Source organism: Ursus maritimus, unplaced genomic scaffold (assembly GCF_017311325.1).
Source record: "Ursus maritimus isolate PB19 unplaced genomic scaffold, ASM1731132v1 scaffold_1, whole genome shotgun sequence".
Taxonomy (NCBI): domain Eukaryota; kingdom Metazoa; phylum Chordata; class Mammalia; order Carnivora; family Ursidae; genus Ursus; species Ursus maritimus.
Window position 1 is genome coordinate 50,169,268 of NW_024423343.1, and position 20,046 is coordinate 50,189,313.

The window sequence follows — 20,046 nt, forward strand, 5'->3', positions numbered from 1 at the left end:
GAACCTTGGGCCTTTCGTGCCAACAACAATAAAATACGTAAATGATTGCGAAGTTTTATCAGGAGATAAGGAGTTCTGACTCCTCCCTTTACCTATCAACAAAGCAAAATGATTATAATTAGAGTGAGCATACCTCCAGACTTGCTCAGGATAGTCTTCGTTTGGCTGGCTATACTGAGCTAATTAGTAATAGTGACCCCTTCGCTCTGAAAAAATGTCCTTGGGGTATAAAGTATATTATATGATTATCTTAAATATAATGTACAGTTAGCATAACACCAACTAAATAGGTTCATTTATTTTCTTTCTTTCTTTCTTTCTTTCTTTCTTTCTTTCTTTCTTTCTTTCTCTTTCTTTCTTTCTTTCTCTTTCTTTCTTCCTTTCTTTCTTTCTGAGAGACTACTATGTGCCAGCTGTGATGAGTCTCTTTTTCACTTGCAATCTAACTTATTTTTTACAATAAAATCAGTAGGTAGACAATATCACACTTTTAAAAGACAGGAAATTTATGGTGTAGAAATATTAAAGCATTGCCCTAGGCCACACAGCAAGTACATGACAGTCACAATTTAAACCCTTTCTGGGCAGTTGGAAAACCCTTCTTTTTTATTTACATTATGTGCAGGTTCAAAGTTGAGCCTTAAAAACACACTCCGTCCTTACCCCATAAATAAATAAAACACACAGACAGAAGCAGCAAGCACTCCAAAGTGACTAGATGCAAGACAGTCTTGTTTATTTCTAGATAATGAGTGTGACTGACTTAACCACAGACTTGAATAGTTTAGAAATTCTAGCACAGCTCCATTGTCCTGAATATGTTTTCAGACCACTGTATACACATCCTGGGGGCTCCCTTGAATAAGAAAAAACTATACAGGAGAACTTTCACTACACAGCTTCTCACTCACTTTGTGGCGCTGGAAACAGAACGGAACTCCTCCCCTGTGTGCTGCCCACTGCTACCAGTCTTTCCCACACCCCAGATATGAAGAAAGATAATAAGGCCCTCAAATAGAAGTTTCCTGATTATGAGTCATGGCTTACTCAGCCTTTGTTACAGAGAACCTGGAAGCCTTTGAAATACATTGTTGATTTTGGCAGTCTTAACTCCCTGTGCTGTTATCAAGAAACAAGTTACACGACTAATTTGCTTGAGAAATTGCCTCTGTAATGAGTATATTAAGAACAGCCTATGCTAAAGGGGCTGGTGTTTAATATATGGTGTTTAATGCTTGTCTTTATGAATATGTACTCATTTCCTTGAACAGTACTTCACAGCTTATAGTTCCTAATAAATATCTGTTACATTGAATTAAATAAAAATACCAATAACGGCTAACATTATTATGAGGGTATTTAATATGAGCACGAGCCAAGCATTATATTAAGAGCTTTATGGATATTATCTCTTCTCCCTCCCTCCCTCTCTCTCTCATAGATATACTATGTGTATTTTTTATACATGATGTCTTATGCATAATAAACACTTAAATATGCAATTAAATTTAATTAAACAAATTTGATATGAAAACAACCACATACATCAGCATATCTCTCTTAACTTTAGTTATTGCTTTTGATATGTACTTCAGAGAGGTAATTTTTAAAACAAATGAGTAATATGTATTATATAGTTATCAAGAAAAATACATCATTATATTCATTTAAATTAGAGTAGACAATATGTATTATTCTATAATACTGTAGTATAAATACTGTATAATCCTTATCTAAAAAGCATAGATATTAATGTTACCTAAGTATTAGGGTTGCCAAGCAGATAAAATTAGATAATGCATGTGAAATACAGTTTTTGGCCTATCTCACATACCCTATAGATTAATGACTCCCTCTTCATAACTACAGTGAGTCTTTGGATATAGATAGCTACCTATTTTATTTAGGGAAAAATCTCATTCAGTATCATGTGTTAAAGGCGGTGTTTAGAAATATATATTCTTGTTATTTAATTGTAGATATTGTTATATTGTTATTAATATATAAACTTAAAATATTAGGTTTAAGGTTGACCTGGGAAGGCAAAATTTTATAGTCTACAGTTTTCCAAAGATAAATTCTAAAGATTTTTCTTTTTTTCTTTTTTTTTAAGATTTTATTTATTTATTCGACAGAGATAGAGACAGCCAGCAAGAGAGGGAACACAAGCAGAGGGAGTGGGAGAGGAAGAAGTAGGCTCATAGCGGAGGAGCCTGATGTGGGGCTCGATCCCATAACGCCGGGATCACGCCCTGAGCCGAAGGCAGACGCTTAACCGCTGTGCCACCCAGGCGCCCCTCTAAAGATTTTTCTTGAAAGAAAACTTTTCTTTGTCTTTTTTTTTATGTGCTTTGAACCAAAATAATAGAAAAGAAGGCAAAATAGCAAAGTTCTCTTCCTCAATCTAGAGACCACAGTTCTTGCTGTTCCAGGGTCATTCTTGAATGATCTTAGAGGCAGGCCATTCTTCTTGACTGTGATTGGTTCAGGAACACAGACCTAAGCCAATCAGCAAACACTGCTCCCTCCGCAGTAGAATTTGTTCAAAAATAAAGAGGTGATCTAATTTAGGTCAAGACCCAGTGAAATTTTCTGTAGGCTTTGGTAAAGGAATTTCCTTGTTCTTACAAAAAATGCTGAAAGAATGGAGTTCTTTTTTCTTGGATATTTTTTACACACAGTTTAAAGGATTAAAATGGCTACCGGCATCTTGCTACTGTTTGAAGATTAGGTAGAGACACAGAGGAGACAACACCTAAGAAAGATGCAGAGAAATGGAGCTGGAGAAATTGGGTTAAGCCAACCTAAGACCTGAATCTTGACTTCTATAGTCAGTGAATTTTCTCAAAGTATGGTCCCAGCCCAGAAGCAGCAACCTCACCTGGGAACTTATTAGAAATGCAAATTCTAGAGCCCCATGTCAGACCCCTGGAATCAGAAACTTGGAGTGGGGCTCAACAATCTGTGTTTTAAGAAGCCCCTCAGGTGATTTCCAATGCAGGCTAAAGTTTGAGACTACTGGTTTAAGTCAGTTTGAGTGACATTTCCTATTAACTTGGAGTCAAAAATATATTAAATCTAACATGTAGACTTGTAAATATATACCAATCATATACTTATTGAAAAAGATTGCTTGGAAATATACTCTAGTTGACTAATGATGAATTAAAATGAGAAATTCAAAAAGGGAAGTCATGGTATAATAGGAATGGGAGATTACCTTCTTTGAGGCTAATAGTAAAACTGAAATGCATTGGACCCAGCTGGCTGAGTCTATATCCTGGTTCCATTAGTTATTAACTGTTGGAGGGAAAACTACTCTAATTTCTTCCTGTGTAACATACAGAGAATTGTACTATTCTTTTGAGTGTTAAATGAGTTAATAAAGGAAGAGCAATTAGGGGCGCCTGGGTGGCTCAGTCGTTAAGCGTCTGCCTTTGGCTCAGGGCGTGATCCTGGTGTTCTGGGATCGAGCCCCGCATCAGGCTCCTCTGCCGGGAGCCTGCTTCTTCCTCTCCCACTCCCCCTGCTTGTGTTCCCTCTCTCGCTGGCTCTCTCTCTCTCTCTCTCTCTCTGTCAAATAAATAAATAAAATCTTAAAAAAAAAAAGGAGGAGCAATTAGAACTTTTTCCTAACAAAACTAAGCACTCAATAAATGTCAGCAGCTAGTATTGTTATTACCATCACCAGGCAAAATACCACATCAGAGAAACGCTAAAGAACAAACCACACCTGACTAAACTGACCACATCAATATTCTTTCAATAATATGGAATTGGTGCCAAATTATTCTTATGATGGCACTTGGATTCAAAGTTAATAATTTTATTATGAAATGTATATCTCATTATGGGAAAAACACTATAATTGTTCATCAAAAAATTCCTCCTAAAAATAACTCTCAGAATTTAACTGAATGTTATTTCTAATTTATTCACCATATATTAAAGGCATAAATGTTAATATTTTATTATGTGAAATACACACACGTACCTCTCTCTTATAAAGCTAGAAAAGGATTAGATAATGAGACCTGTTGCAGTGTTTGTCTTTGGGTCATGGAATGCGGTTCATATTTTTCTTTTATTTATCCTCTATTAAAAATATACTTATATTACTATTTAATGAAAGATGAAAAGCACTGCTGAAAAGCACATATGAAAATTACTTGTGGGTCACTTGGGTGGCTCAGTCAGTTTAGCGTCTGACTCTTGATTTCAGTTCAGGTCATGATCTCAGGGTCGTGAGGTCAAGCCCCACATCAGGCTCTGCACTGGGTATGGAGCCTGCTTAAGACTCTCTCTCTCCCTTTCCCTCTGTCTCCCCCTTTCCCCCCCTCTCTCCCTCTTTAAAAAAATAAATAATAATAATAATAATAAATCTTCAAAAATTACTCTTAAGGAAATACAGAGGTCCAATCTCAGGGTACCCAAGTTGTATTTCCCACTTGTAATATAGTCGTCAATCAGCATTTGGTTCCCAAATTGTGGATTTGTTTTTGTTCCTATATCCATATTGGGTCAGAGTTCACTGCCTGAGTTCAGTACAACTCATGTCTTCATGATCTCAGATTTCAGGGTAGAAAATTAGTTGTGGATACTTTAGGGTGGGGTATAAGCACCAGACTTACATCCAGTGGGCAGATGTTAATCAACTAGTCTATTCTGTATAAGAGCCCTGGGGGCCTTCAGATGGGAAATACACATTAAGGAAATTGACCAAAGGATTAAGGTTATATATTTCAAGGTGAATCGTGAGCCAGAAGCCAGCCTAAGGTCTTTCTCTCGACACTTTGATCCATCAAAAGAAAATTCTCCTGGCTTGATTTAGCAATGTTAGTAATTACGTACACATCAACCACGGTAGTGAGCTGTCACCTAGGACTTAGAAAATAGCAATTTACAGCCAAAGTAGCAGGATACACATTCTAATCACTTTTTAGTGTTGCTGATTTGTAACAATTCATTTTCCTCCCATGCTTCTATCTCTGTCCCAAACTGAACAGGGGAGGCAAAGCTTGGCAGTCAATATAGGAGACTTGTTATGAACTGGACTCTGTAATCAGACAGTTCTAGGTTTGAATCCCATTCTATTGCTAAAGAATTGTGACCTGGCAGATACCTAAACTTCTCAAAATTACCTCCTCAGGCTGTTGTAAGGGCAAACTGAAAGAATACACACACAGTGTTTAACTCAGTAAAGGCTAATACCTAATAATATAGGTTGTTCTCTTTCTTGATCTTTTCTTCTGTCTGGATTTTTTGCTATTACAACATATGGGATCTAAGCAGCAAATGCTATTGAGGTAAAACTCTCCAAATGTATGTGCTTTCTTATTCCTGCAATGTAAAGAAAAACAAAAACAGAAATGTGTATAATAGTTTCCAGACTGTGACATTTTAGTGATTTCAGAAATTCTGGGTTCCAAGAGAACAAATAGCTGAAAGGAAATTAGTATATTTGGCAAACTGTTTTCTGGTGGCCTACAACTCTGGCCTTTCTTGGGCAAACTGGCACCACAAGGAAAGAGTACTCAGACTATTACCAAATGTGAGGGCACAGTACTTGGCAGCCCTCCTGGTGTAATAGTGAAACTCCTAGGAGCTACCAAATCCTTGCTTTCCCTCTGACACACAGGATTCAAGTTGACTTGGTGCTCCAGTTATCTCATTCTCAAAATGTAAAGGGAGCACCCTGGGCAAGTGCTCTGGCAAAATTCAGGCTCTCCACTCTCCATCCTTGAAGTCTGTATCTAAAAGCAGGTCAATGCCAATGACCCCTTGGACCTCAAATGGAGCAGGTCACCTAAGGTCCCTCCAAGCTTTGGGCAGCTAGGGTCAGACCAGACATCATATGCCCTCTCCAGACCCTATTGTACCTCATTTCTCTCTTCCCTTTGTTTGATCCTTAGCCTCTCAACTGGGTAAAACCCAGGAAAGAGGAGGTCTAGGCCACATTGTCAGATACCATCTTATTTCATACAGCCATCCATATTCAGAACCTCCAAAGGGAAATGTAGCATTGATGGGCAATACTTTAATGTATGTTATGGAAAGAGAAACCTTAGAAACGAAGTTGTTTCTTATGAAAAAGGAGACAGAAGCGATTTTCAGAGAACAAATTACTTTCCACAATGTCGCTATGTTCCTTCTCCACGAGGCTCATTTGCAGGGTAAATAAGTAAGGCTTTGAAGCCAGTGTTGGAAATACATTAAGTCATAGAACTGAAATGATGTAAACAAATGATGTGCATCTATTAAAAAAATCTCATAGGATACAAAGGACAGTACTTTAAAGGTTAACAAGGATACTTTGCTAATTAGGGTCTTCTTTCTCCTGCCAGAATACCTTGTCCTACAACCTCAACTATGCCAAATGTCTAAGACTCAGAATTATCACTGCATCTGTTCTGTGATCTGGAGAATATCAAGGTTCTCAGATTCTTTTTGTCAGTGAGGTAAAAATGTAGAATTCTGGGTTTCTTTTGAGGTTTAAAAAAATAAAAAGCATATCCACTTCCTATTCAAGTTCTATTTTCTTAAAAAAGTAACAGTTGCCTTTTGCCCAGCCCTTACTTTTCCTTTGTTGTGTGTTACATTCTATTGTTAATTAACAATAAGAATGTTCACTTGGGAAACATTTGATGAATTCATTTTTCAGAATAAAAATAACTTGGTACTATTAAAACTTGTATATAATCAGAGATTTGGAGTCTGTTAGATGTGGTAGGAGCTCTTGAACCTCTAACTCAATGCAGGATTAATTCTGAAATGTTCTTACACCAAACAACTAAAATTATTTTTGCACAAGTTTTAAGAAATGCAGAGATTGGGCAAGGATTAAAGCATCAAAGAAAAATAAGATAAATAAATTCTAAGTACATTTACTGATTATAAAATTACCATACACCTAGTCTCTTCTATTGAACCCTCCTCCTCAAAGATTGGTGAGATTAGAGGAAAAATCACAATGGAGAATTATTCAGGAAGAATTTTGGAAGTACATGAAAAAAATGGTAGACACATTGAAGTAAGAAGATGAGCATTTTGATGAACGAGTTATTTCTAAAAAGGCAATTTACTTTTTAAAAATATTTACAATTAACACAGTCCAAATCCATGCCATTGTTATGACTTCAACATGTCCTGGGCCAGGAGATCACAAATCAAAGAGGGCAGGCTCTTAGCACAGAGACCCATCAACTATAAGAACAGCCATTTTTCAATTGTCTTAAGTCCATGTGTACAGTTTCATATTGTTATGAATTGAATTATGCCCCCTTCCAATTCATATGTTGGAATCCTATTCCCTAGTACCTAGAATGTAACCTTATTTGGAAATAGGGTTGTTGCAGATTAAATAGTTAAAATGCAGTCGTCTGGAATAGGGTGGGCCCCTAATCCGATATTACTGGTGCCCTTATAAAAAGGGGAAATTTGGACACACAGACAATGGAACAGCATGTGAAGCTTGGAGTTATACTACCATAATCCAAGAAACTACCAGAAGCTAGTACAGATCCTTCCCTAGGGCCTTCAGAGGGAGATGGCTCCGTTGACACCTTGATTTCAGCCTTCTAGCCTCCACAACTGTGAGACAATAAGTTTCTTTCATTCTAAGCCATCTTGTTTGTTATGGTGGCTCCAGCCAACTGAGATAGGTATCACATTTTTTTTCCTACTCTTCCAAATTTTCCTTTCCCGTTCAAATAACACAAAGCCAAGTAAAGAATCATAATGCAGGGGTGCCTGGGTGGCTCAGTCGTTAAGCCTCTGCCTTCAGCTCAGGGCGTGATCCCGGAGTCCTGGGATCGAGCCCCGCATCAGGCTCCCTGCTCCGCTGGGAGCCTGCTTCTTCCTCTCCCACTCCCCCTGATTGTGTTACGTCTCTCGCTGGCTGTCTCACTCTCTGTCAAATAAATAAATAAAATATTTTAAAAAAAATCATAAAGCAGAGGCATGACTATGCACACTTTGCATTCACTCCACTTCCCTTACTCTCTCACCCTCCAGCATATCCAGATCTCTAGCCATCATGGAGATGATCTCCACAAGTAAAACTGCTTGCTGCCTTTCTCAGCCCAGGCTCTCTCCAGGGAAAGCTGTCAGTCTTCTCTTTGGGGCCCATTGGGTATTTGGCTATAATAAGCTCCCGCTTCATCATAACTTTTCCGGTTTTATTAGGCCTGTCATTTCAGAAGAAAATAGGTCCCTTCCCTGAGCAACTGCCCCCACATTTAACCGAAAGGTCTAAAATTCTGTCAACAAAATAAGAGTCTTTTCTGCTGATACATGAAATAAACTGTTCCCTCTAAACACACACACACACGCAAACTTGCCAATGACATCAGAGTGTGATTAGTGCTCTAATAGGATGTTGAAAAAGTGATATGTGAATAGGCTAGCACAAGTTTTTGAAGAATAGTATATTTGAAAGACTGATACATGGCACAGGCATACAGAGAAAAAACAGAAAGTAAAAGATAATTATGTTGTATTGTACGTTCAGCAGGAACCCTGTTGCTTGTTGATGGAGAATATTGAAACTTAGGAATACTCGGTATATATGCCAACTAGTCGATGTCTCCTGGACTTTGACCAGAACTGCTGCTACAAATTGGCCAACTTTCATAAAAACCTCTTTGTTTCTCTTACTCTCAAACACACTGTAAATTCATTAAATGGCCCAAGGCTTTCCCAATGATTCTCACCCTCTTGTAAGATCTGATAAATGGAGTATTTGGGGCCAAAGCCTCTATGCAAGATTCTAGGTTTGGGAGGAAATGTACTGATGATTCATCCTCTTTTATGGTGATAAAGTATTTTATTAGATACCAGCAATCTGATGACCAAGTCACAGTGGAAGTCAGCCTCGGTTCTGAGCACACAGTGAAGGCAGATCTTTGGGGATGCCTTCAAACCCAAGGCCACAAGCAGAACTGTGACTCAGTCAGAATGAAACACAGGACAGGAGACCCCTGGCCATGCTGTCTGCTTGCCAAGACTGCTTTCCGCCATGATCTTTATTTTTCTCTTTTCTGGACATCTGGAAATACATAATATGGCTGAATGATACTGCATTAAGTGGGAGATGATACAACATACAGAAATCAAGTCTACAGATAATCCAAAAAGCACATTTGGACAACCTTTTGATATTCTGTATTTTTTTTCTTTTCCCCCTGTAAAAATATCCCCCTCATCCTCTCTGCCAATCTCTCAATAGATGGAAGAGAAGCATGACGAATTTAAAAACTGGACGACCTGACCCTGAACAACAGAATGTATTGAAAGCATATGCATTTCAGAATGTTTTTGTTTGGAAAAATATCTTCAGTACTTAGCATTTTAGAGAGCATCAAGATTTCCCTGCTTTAAACTGCTTCCTGGTTGCAAGCTAGTTATCAATGTGAAGTAGAAGCCTGGAACAATTTAAAGCGTGCACTGCAAAATAAAATACTTTTTTAATAATACAAATATCTTCCAAAAATTAAAGTGAAATAGTTTTTCCCAATTCCATTGTTTAAAAAAGTAGTGTGTTCCTATTGAAACAATGTCTACCCTTCCACCACTAAAAAATTACCTAAAAGCCTTTGGCAAAATCAAGATGGTCAGTCCTGTGATTCTGGGCATTGTGGAACACATATCCCATTATTTCTACTGAAAACATGCATGAAACTGACTCCATTCTGAAACTCTGCTCAACACATTTTTAAAATAAACTTTTGAATGTCTTTTAGAACAATTTTAAAGAAAAACTGCAAAGATAGTACAGGGAGTTACCATATACCCCACAGCCACTCTCTCCTGCTAGTAACATCTTACATTAGTATGGCTCATTTGCTACAATTAATGAACCAATATCAACACATTTTTATTAACTGAAGTTCATACATTTTTCAGATTTCTTCAGTTTTTACCTGATGTCCTTTTTTTCTGTTTCAGGAACCCATACAAGCTACCATATTTCAGTCATTCTATCTCCTTAGACTCATCTTGACTGTGCTAGTGTCTCAGACTTGGTTTTGATGACGTGTATAGTTTTGAGGATTGGTCAGAAATTTTGTAGAATGTCCCTCAATTGGGAACTGACTGTTGCTTTTCTTATGATTATACTGGGTTTATATATTTTTTTTGGAAGGAAGACTCTTGAGGTAAAAGGCTATTTTCATCACAGCATATCAAGAATGTATGCTATTGGGGCACCTGGGTGGTGCAGCCGGTTAAGCGTCCGACTCTTGGTTTTGGCTCAGGTCATGATCTCAGGGTCGTGAGATCAAGCCCCATGAAGGGCTCTGAGCTCCGCAGGGAGTCTGCTTGATATTCTTTCCCTCTGCCCCTGCCCATTGCTCTCTCTCTCTCTCTCTCTCTCAAATAAATAAATAAATCTTAAAAAAAAAAAAAGTGTATGCTATCAATGTAATTGTATGTTGAAATCACCGTTGTTGTTAACCATTGTCACCTAGATGAGATGGCATTTGTCAGGTGTCTCCACTGTGAAGTTCCTCTCCTCTGCCCCACCTTTCTATCATATACGCTGGAAAGAGGTCCCTCTGCATAGCCCACATGAGGGGAGTTTTGCTGTACCTTCTTGAGGGCAGAATATCCACCAAAATTATTTGGAATTTTCCTGCAAGGGAGATTTGTCTTCTCTCCCTCATTTGTTCATTTATTCAGCCATTTCTTTGTTTCAGTACGGACTTGTGGATATTTATTTTACAGTTTGGATTATAATCCAACCGTCATTTATTTTTTTGCTCAAATTGTTCTAGTTTTTACCACTGGGAACTCTTTCAGTTGGCTCCTGTGTCCCTTTGACATACCTATGTCATTGTGTGTTGTTTTGTTTTCTGAGCACTTCCTTACCCTCTGGCACTGCAAGGTGCTCTAGCCTTATATATTTCTAGTCCTAGAATCAGACATTTCTCCAAGAAGCTCTCACTCTTTTTATTGGTGAATGGTATGAGAAACCAAGGTCTGGGTATTTGGTGTCCAGCCTGGAGTGTCCTTGCTTCTAGGCCCTCTCAGCTGACCGAGTAAGGAGACATCTCTTTGTAAATAATAGCCCATGTATATACACATCTCTATAAATATTTGTATATGTAACTATCTACAGCTATCTTATACTAAATGTGAGTTCATACTGTTATCTCCGACTCTAATCTATTACTACACAGATTATTTTAGCTCCTTCCCCTTCCTCGTTCTGTAACCTCTCATTTCAACAGTGAGAAATCTGGGTGTGATGACTCATTATCCATTTACTTCATTGTTCCAGTATACATATATAATGGTATTAAAATTGTTAACTTGTACCCCTATGGGAAATAACTTCATCAACTAGAGTACAGTGCTTATATATAGTTTCCTTTGCTTTTATCGAGTCTTACAGACCTCATTCATTTCCAAAATACATAGGTCAGTAGCTTTTCCTCTCACCCCCTGCAGTGAGGTTGTTTGCAATACACATTTGTTGTGTTGTTACGCATTTGTAATACAGTTACATTCTTTTGTCACATTGCACATTCCATCCTGGGATCATCTGACCCCCTAAATGATTGTCTTTAATTGGCATGCATTAGGGTTCACTCTCTATACTGTAAATTTTGATGGATTTTGACAATTACATAGTGACATGAATCTATTATAGTATCATACAGAAGAGTTTCATCACCCTAAAATATCCCCTGTGCATTGCCTGTTCAGTGCTCTCCTTCTCCCCCTTAACCTCTGGCAACCACAGTGATTTTTTTAACTGTCTCTATAATTCTGCCTTTTCCAGAATGTCATAATCGGAATCTTAAAGTATTTAGCCTTTCATGCTGACTTCTTTGACGTACCAATATGTATTTAAGATTCATCCCTGTCTTTTTGTTGCTTGATAGATCATTTCTTTTTATCATTGAATAGCATTCTATTGCATGGGTGTATCACTGTTTGTTTATGCATTCGCCTATTAAAGAATACCTTGGTTTCTTCCAGTTTTGGGTGATTATAAATAAAGCTGTCCTACATATTCACATGTGTATTTTTTGGTGGACATGCATTTTTTAATCAGTTGGGTAAATAGGACCAAAATTGCTGGATCACATGGTAAGACTATGTTTAGTTTTGTAAGAAACTGCCTTCTGAAATGGCTAAACTGTTCTGCATTTCTACCAGCAGTCAATAAGAGCTTGTTTTTCTACATCCTCAACAGCAATACATTGTCATATTTTGTATCTTTGGACAAGACACTTTAATATGTGAGGTCTGTTTCCTCCTCTGTGCATAATAGGATGATTGTAGATAACTGAGAGTTTCTTCTAACACTCAGGTTTTATTCTTTGCTTCCTTTTACAATCTCAGTCACCGACCCAAAGGCTCATTAAAACAGTATTCTTTTCTTTGGCCACCTTTCCTCCTACCATTACCACACCAAATTTCCTTTGTTTAGTTGTTAGTGCTCTTTCCAGACCACTCCTTTAAGTACATGTAATTTTCCTGGCTTTTATTATCTGGACATCACTTTCCTTTGTTAATTTGCTGTGTTTTAATTTTTTCACATCAAATCTAATTAGAAAGAATTCGCTTTGTCTAAGAGTAATTAAATCTTATCAGGTCAAATTAAATTCAAGTCAGTGGCCTTATAGTTTATCTAAAAATTATGCTAGAGTGCTTGCTAAAATCTAGATTAAATTCTTTTCCATCCCTTCATGAGGAAGATTTCATGAACAGAATTTAGGCTCTTGATCAGTTTCAGCTTTTGGACTACTCTCTTTTTAAGGGACAGATCTTAGACGCTAAGAAATTGAGCCTGAAAAACAACAAACCACCAAAGGGTCTCAGGATATATTTGATAAACTCTTCTCTTTGCTACTAAATGTATCCTGTTGCCTTGAAAGAAATGAATACACCTACCTTATACAGTGAGTAGTTTTCTCTCCAGGGAGTATTTTACTCATTCAAGTTCACCATAGGTCAGACTAAGAGCAGTCCTAGTGTAATTCATTTTTCTTCCCACAGACATCCTTAAGTGCTTCAGGATGTATGACTAATTAGAAAAAATATACACAACAGGCACAGTACGTGACACATGGTAACCACCTACAGGGGCTACCATTGTGTTTCAGTCACACAGATTGTCCTACGAGTCATTAACTTTTATAAAAGGCCTTCAAAATCAGTGTCCTAGCAGAGAATGTATATGAATGCTTTCAAAACTTCAGGTAAATCAAGTGATAGCTAACAGGAAAGCAACATTTCCTTCTTATAGGGAGTGATTACAGACCTAAGGATTATGTATTCAAAATCCAAAAACTAAAGCTGTCTCTAATGGGCAACTGTAATGATTTTTCAGTCTCACCCAGATCTTGAAGCAGAGGTCTTTGTTCAGGGGCCTGAAGGCATTCATTTCTCCCCACAACACATTTGCCATTTCATTTATGAGTATAAAGTTACTCTGTCTGGGCAGACACATATTCTTGGCCTTGTAGGCATTTGAAGTTCAATAAATGCTTATTGTTGAATTAGAAAAAAGGAAACTAGATGGTCTTTGAATAAGGGCTTAGAAGATCTGGTCTTTGAGTGAAATATATGACTATACTATAAGCATGCCCCAACAAGCATCTTAAGGCAGGTTTACGTGGGGTGGCATGCTTATCCGATCTGCCCACTCTGGGTGGGCCCTCACACTTGAACAGCTAGAGTATGTCCAGATATGATCAGGTGTAATAATACCTGGAAGGGTTTTATATTGAAACTTTATGAAATGACAAATTTAAAACTAAGGAATAACTATATGTATGCAGATTACCACCGAGTTTACTTAAACATGAGATCAACTACAAAAAGTCTTCAAAAAATGAAAACAAAAACAAAACTACAAAAGGTCTTCAATAGTTCTAAATTGTTCCACACATTCTTCAAACTGTCTAGGTTCCCCTGATATTCTTTTGTAAGTCCAAGTTCTTTTCCTGGAATAATAATAAATAAATAATAAAAGGTAACTTTCGTTAAAGGCCTACTACATTTGTAGAATTGTTCTAAACTCCTTATGTGTCTTAGCTCACATTTCTTTCTTCTATCAGGACCTCTGTTTCTGTTTTCCGGAACATTCTCTATCAGTCTGCAACTGCTCAATTTTAGACTTTAAAAGCTGTCTTATCAGGAAGGAGTTTACTTTCCTTCGGTGTTCTCTGACATGGGTGGAGAGTTAGTGATTGTCTGGGAATGGCTGCTCTGCCTGTGTGGCCTTGTAATCTGTATATCTGTGTGTGTGTGTCCTACATGCTGACTGCAGGAGTGAACTTCTACAATGTAACTTCTAAAATAGGACTAAATTGGAGTAGCTTTGCCCATTGCACGTGAACATGGATAATATAACCCTCCCTATGAAAGATCAGTAATAGAGCTACATGAGAAAAAAATCATAATTACCATTGTAGAATATTTTATAATAGTTTGTTGTCAATTGCTCATGATCTGTTTTGTGCCAATTATTGGTACAGAGTATATATGTACTTTGTGATACCTAATTTAGCCTCACTGATTCATTTTTCATTTACTTCCCATATCCCAGATATATTCTACATAGATGGGATTCTGGATAACAGAGTTCCTCCCTGTCCCTTACTGTAGGCAACATTATTGATGTAGTTTACTCCTTTTAGAAGGATTCTATACTTGGCATTAGGGGTCTCAAATTACAATCTGTATCCTCTTTAGTTCAGAAATAATAGAATTACTATTTTTAAATGATTAACACTTGAGTCTCTATGCTGAGGGCTTTATATTCATTATCCCCTTTAATCCTCACAGTACCCCTATGAGATTGGTACTGTTCTTATTCCAATTTGACTTATGATCAAAGTCTGATTTGATAATGTTAAATGACTCAACTTGTTAAGAGTTTGAAAGCAGATTCGCTGATTCTGTAATCTGGTTTTTATCTTATAGTTGTGTCTTACACCTAGTGTTCATGCTAAGACAAAGCAATTCACTTATTAGATGAAGGCAGATCCAAACATTCTCCCTGGTCATATAAAATAACGAAGGAGGAAAATGGAGAAGAACAAAAGAAATCCTTGGTCTTCAGCAGCAGCCACAGAACTCTTACAGGTTTGCTAGGGTGGATATAAACACAGCCAAGCAGAGGAACTGAAAATGTTGCTTTGAGCCAAGGTAGTGTAGTCTGAGTTTCAATGCCTATCATACTGGCTTGTGCATAGAAGACACCCAATAAAACATTGAATTGAATTCAAATATGTTCCCTAGCACAGCTAGCATCAGTATGAAAGGAAATGTAATAGAATTACCTAACCTTTGGATTCTCATTTTATGAGTTGCAGTCTGCTTTTGAAACCAACACATACATCTTGTGAAGTAGCCAACAGTAATGTCACTGAGCTGCTCCTACTTCCTGGTGTTTAGAGGTGCTACTATGTTACTCTAACATACAATACTTTTTTCTTTCAATCACCCCAATAGTCCATGATATATCTTATTCCCTTTAGTGATAAATACCAATTTGTTTAGTAGTAAACACATTTAATAATGTGTGGCAGAGATTTGATTCTAATAATTTGGAAAACTAAGCAGGGAGAGGTAGCAAGTGGTTGACACCTCATACCTCATTTTGTTCTGGGAGAATTCACATTGATGAGCCTTTTAAATTTCAGATATAGATACAGATATAGACCCATATTTTCAGAAAGCCCTGGATTATAAAAAGTTGACCCAAGTGCTGCCACTTCAAACTGATACATTGAATTTTTAATTCTACAATTGGGAATATCAGCAAGACTTTGCCCCTGGAGGGTAGAGAAATCCCTTCCCCACCCCCCGGTCTTGATTTAGACTGCCTTAAAATCAAGAATAACTTGTTCTTGGAAAATTTGTTTTTTTTGTTTTTTTTTTGTTTTTTTGTTTTTTTTTTTTGCCTAGATAGTTATTCATAGGATTCTGGGAGCTGAGGCCAGGCTATGACAGGAGGGACTTGCAAGTCTCACACTTTTTCCACCCCCTCCTCCTCCTATTACAGGTGAAGCTATGAGGGGGGAATTGACTTGAGGCTTAAGCTCTGCTGCCTAGACTGATCTGTTAATAGCACAGATATATGCTAGTTAAGACAGAGCAATCAGGATTTTGCGAAATAGGGAGAACAATTGTAATGATCTCTTCCAGGCCACTGTGGTCAAATTACACACAAGTTGGGGGTGAGATGGGTAGGTGGGATCTTATCTCAAGGAAGCAGATTGTATTAGTGTCAGTTATTCTGGTTTCAGTAAAACAGGTCTGATTTCATTTAAAACAAGAACAAGAATAACAACAATAAATAGTTGAGCTTAGACTAGAGATTGGAGCTATTAAGTGATTCTCACTGGTAGGATTTAAGCTGGTCTGCATAATACCAGACACTGTGGGAACTAGTCAGGGACTCTGCAGTCCAGCTGGGTTTACAGGTCCTAAAAGTAACTATTGCTGAGTACAGCTGTTGGTTACTCTGCATTAGACTTCAGTTATTCCAGGTCTTCAGTGAAATCTTACTAAAGTCATGGACTGTATCACTTGTGCTAAGAGGAATTAGTAACAGCAGAGCCCTCCTTAGAGCTGAAGGAGTTATCGGTGGTGATCACCTCACTCAGACTGGCCTACCCCAGCATCCACAGGCCTGGGTAGGAGTACAAAGGAGACATGTACATGCATGCCCAAATATTTAAACATTATGGATCAAACTACCAAATTGTCTAGAATATGTCCCATCCTCCTACCTTGCCAAATCTATCTTCTTAATGGCCTGGAGGGCTAGTTCAAATTTAAAATTCTCTTCCCCCTTTTCTGTCTTTTGCCCACAACCCTTCCCTTTTTCTTCCCATGCTGGCTCTGTCCCATATGAGAAGGGGCCTTGTTCACCCATGTATGCATATCCCAGGCCACACTTCCAATCTCCATACACATTCTTGCAGTAAGTAGCTACCTTAACTACCCCTTGAACCTATAGGGTATACATATTCATGTGCTGTAGCTTCAGAATGGAGGAACCAGGTTTAAAGCCTGAAGTCTCTCTGAACATATGAATCTGGAGTCCTGGGTACCCAGAGCATAAACTAGAAGGGGACAGGTAGGCCCAGTGGATGCCTTACCACCTAGAGTGGAACATGACTGAAGGAAAGTCAGAGCAGACCCCTTGCCTAGTTCTAAAAGCAGAAATACCCGTAGAGGACAGTTTTCCAAATGACTACCTCCTCAGACTAAGCAGCAGCAAAATCAATAGTGCACTGGGGGGGGGGGGAATAGAATAGATAGATAGATAGATATAGATAGATATAGATAGATATAGATAGATATAGATAGATATAATATATGTATCATATATATAATATATATCACATGTATATGATATTTATGATATGATATATATGATGTATGATCATATAGTATGTATCATATATATGATGTTGATATATGATCATGTATATCATATATATTATATATCACATATATCATATAATGTATCATATAATATATTATATATATGTGATCATATATATATGAACAGAAAAAACTAAAAGGATTCTGCCAGAGATCATAAGATCATAAGATCTGTAAGTAACTCTTAGATATAACTGGGGTAGACCATGAGAGGGTCTCACTTCAAGCAAATCTACCATTGGAAGGTTCAACTGTAAAATTATAATTTAGAAGTAAAGGGATGTATTCTTTGTGTTAGATGACATAGGAGCAGATCACATCCACAGTGAATTTCTACTTTGAGTCAACATCATTCACCTACTTCCCCAGTGTGGGATTACTGACCTTACTGAGAAGCTCCTTGCCTCATTCTCATGATATGGGAATTTTTCTGGCCATTTTTAATGCTTCTTTTCTCATACCATGTGACTAGTCTTATACCTCTAGACTCCTACTGCTTATATTCAAGAATAAGTATTATCTATTGAGCACCTAAATTGTACTGGCTGCCTTTTTACTCATAACAGTCCTCTGTGACAAAACAACACAAATAATGACTAGGCTCTGTTGAGTACTTCCTGTGCCTGTCACTGTGCTAAGCTCTGTACATATATTTGGTTATTTGCTGTCATCGCCACATCAAGGAGGAATGATCACTCCCATTTTATAAGTGAGGAAACTTCTCAGAGAGCATTACATGAAGTACTTAAAGCCATTAATGGTGAAGCTAAGATCTGAACACCAGTCTGATTCACTCCATGTCCTTTTCTTTATATTGGGCTCCTCCCTTACTTTGTAATATATTAATTTAGTGTGCATGCTTTTTTTCTGAAAGAAATAAATCATTATTTATAGTTATTATTCTCTGACCCCTAAGGTGTGGTTGTCCTGGGAACATCAGAGCTAGAGAGAACGCTAGAAGGAACATCTAGTCTGCTTTTCTCATTGTATAGTCAGGAAGACAGAAGCTCAGAGGCATTCAGTGACTTGCCAAAGGTCTTGCAGTGAGTCATATAGAACCCTAAGCCTCTGTTTTCTAAATTCTTATTTTTGTTTTTTGGGGTTTTTTTGTTTGTTTGTTTCCACAGCTATTTTAGAGGCCTATAAGAACCCAATTTGGCAATCCTCAAAATTTATAATGTTCTCTGCATTACCATTTTTAACCTCCATATTTCAAGAATGAAACCCAACATTCTCTAAATGACAATGTAAAAACTGAATTGTAAGTCCTTAGCTAAAAGTTCAGGAACTGAAAAAATCTACATACAGGTGGAGTATCAGTTTTCAAAAGGTAAATGAAAGGAATTTTGTTATCATCAGAAGACTGATGAAATCTAGAATATTTTTAAGCGAACAGTACTTGAGTTTTACCAGAAAATCTTTATTACTATTACATGTAGAGCCATACACTTGCCCTGAGAATACATTACTGAAATGAATTATGCTACTTGCTGTGATTTATAAAGCAAGAGATAAAGTGTGGCAAAATTTACTTAACTTCACTGATGTAACACATTCCCCTATCTCTAGCAGTGATAAGCTTGAAAAGAATGGCTTCTTAACCATAGATCGGAAGGCTAACACATATAGCAACAAAACAAATGTACTAGATTAAATAAGGGACAAACATTCATTAGTAGTTCACTCTTGATTTCCAAGTATGCTGCTATTTTACCACATCATTATCAGGCAAAAATTGCTATGTCAAAGAAAATGGGCGAGGGATGCTCTGTACTTTCTGCCATTTCTGAGGGTGAATATGCCATAAGGAATTTAATAAGGTACTAAAAGGATTAGTTCGGAAGAAAAATAGCTCATAAAAAGAAAAGGACATGCACAGACCACACACGTTTTTAAAGCAGTATGTGGTTTACTATTCAGTGTTGTTCAGGCATGATATCAGAATTCTCACTTGCCAGGGGCCGGAAAACTCAAAGGGTAAATCGCTAGCCAGCTGCTAAATTCAGCTTATCATGTGTCTGGTAACAGAAACCGTAGAAAAGATACTAAGTTGTCTCATTACCTACCCTCCTACCAAGTCACTTCTCCACACCTATCTCCTTGCTGTCCATTGTGTAATTTTATGAGCAACTGACCTTCCAGTATTTATTCAGTTTCCTTTGAGGATAATCAAAAAACAGCAGTTTTGACTGCTTACCTTTTTAAAAGTTTAATTGAATCCATTAGGAAGTTCCCAAAGCAATTTTTTTCATGAATATGCCATATTTTTTTCTTTTGGAAAGCATTATAATTTGTCTCTCTCAAGAAAATAGCAAAATACATTTCTATGGATAATTGTACTCTTTTCTGGAGGTATTAATAACCAAAAAATAATTATAAGACTTTTTATTTTATAAGAACAGTACAGTGTTCTGACACTAGTCAAATACGGAGCTTTGTGGTCTGAAGTTTTAGAGAAACCACAATCCTAAAATATCATCTATTTAGGCTAATTGTAGGCGTTGAAGAGGATCTCAGTATGAAGTAGTCTAGAGTATGAACCAGGGAAAAACTAAGGCATGGTCTTTTAACTTTCTGGAAAAAGACATACATTCAGTGGGAACTCATGGCCTGAACTTCCCTTCACTTGACATC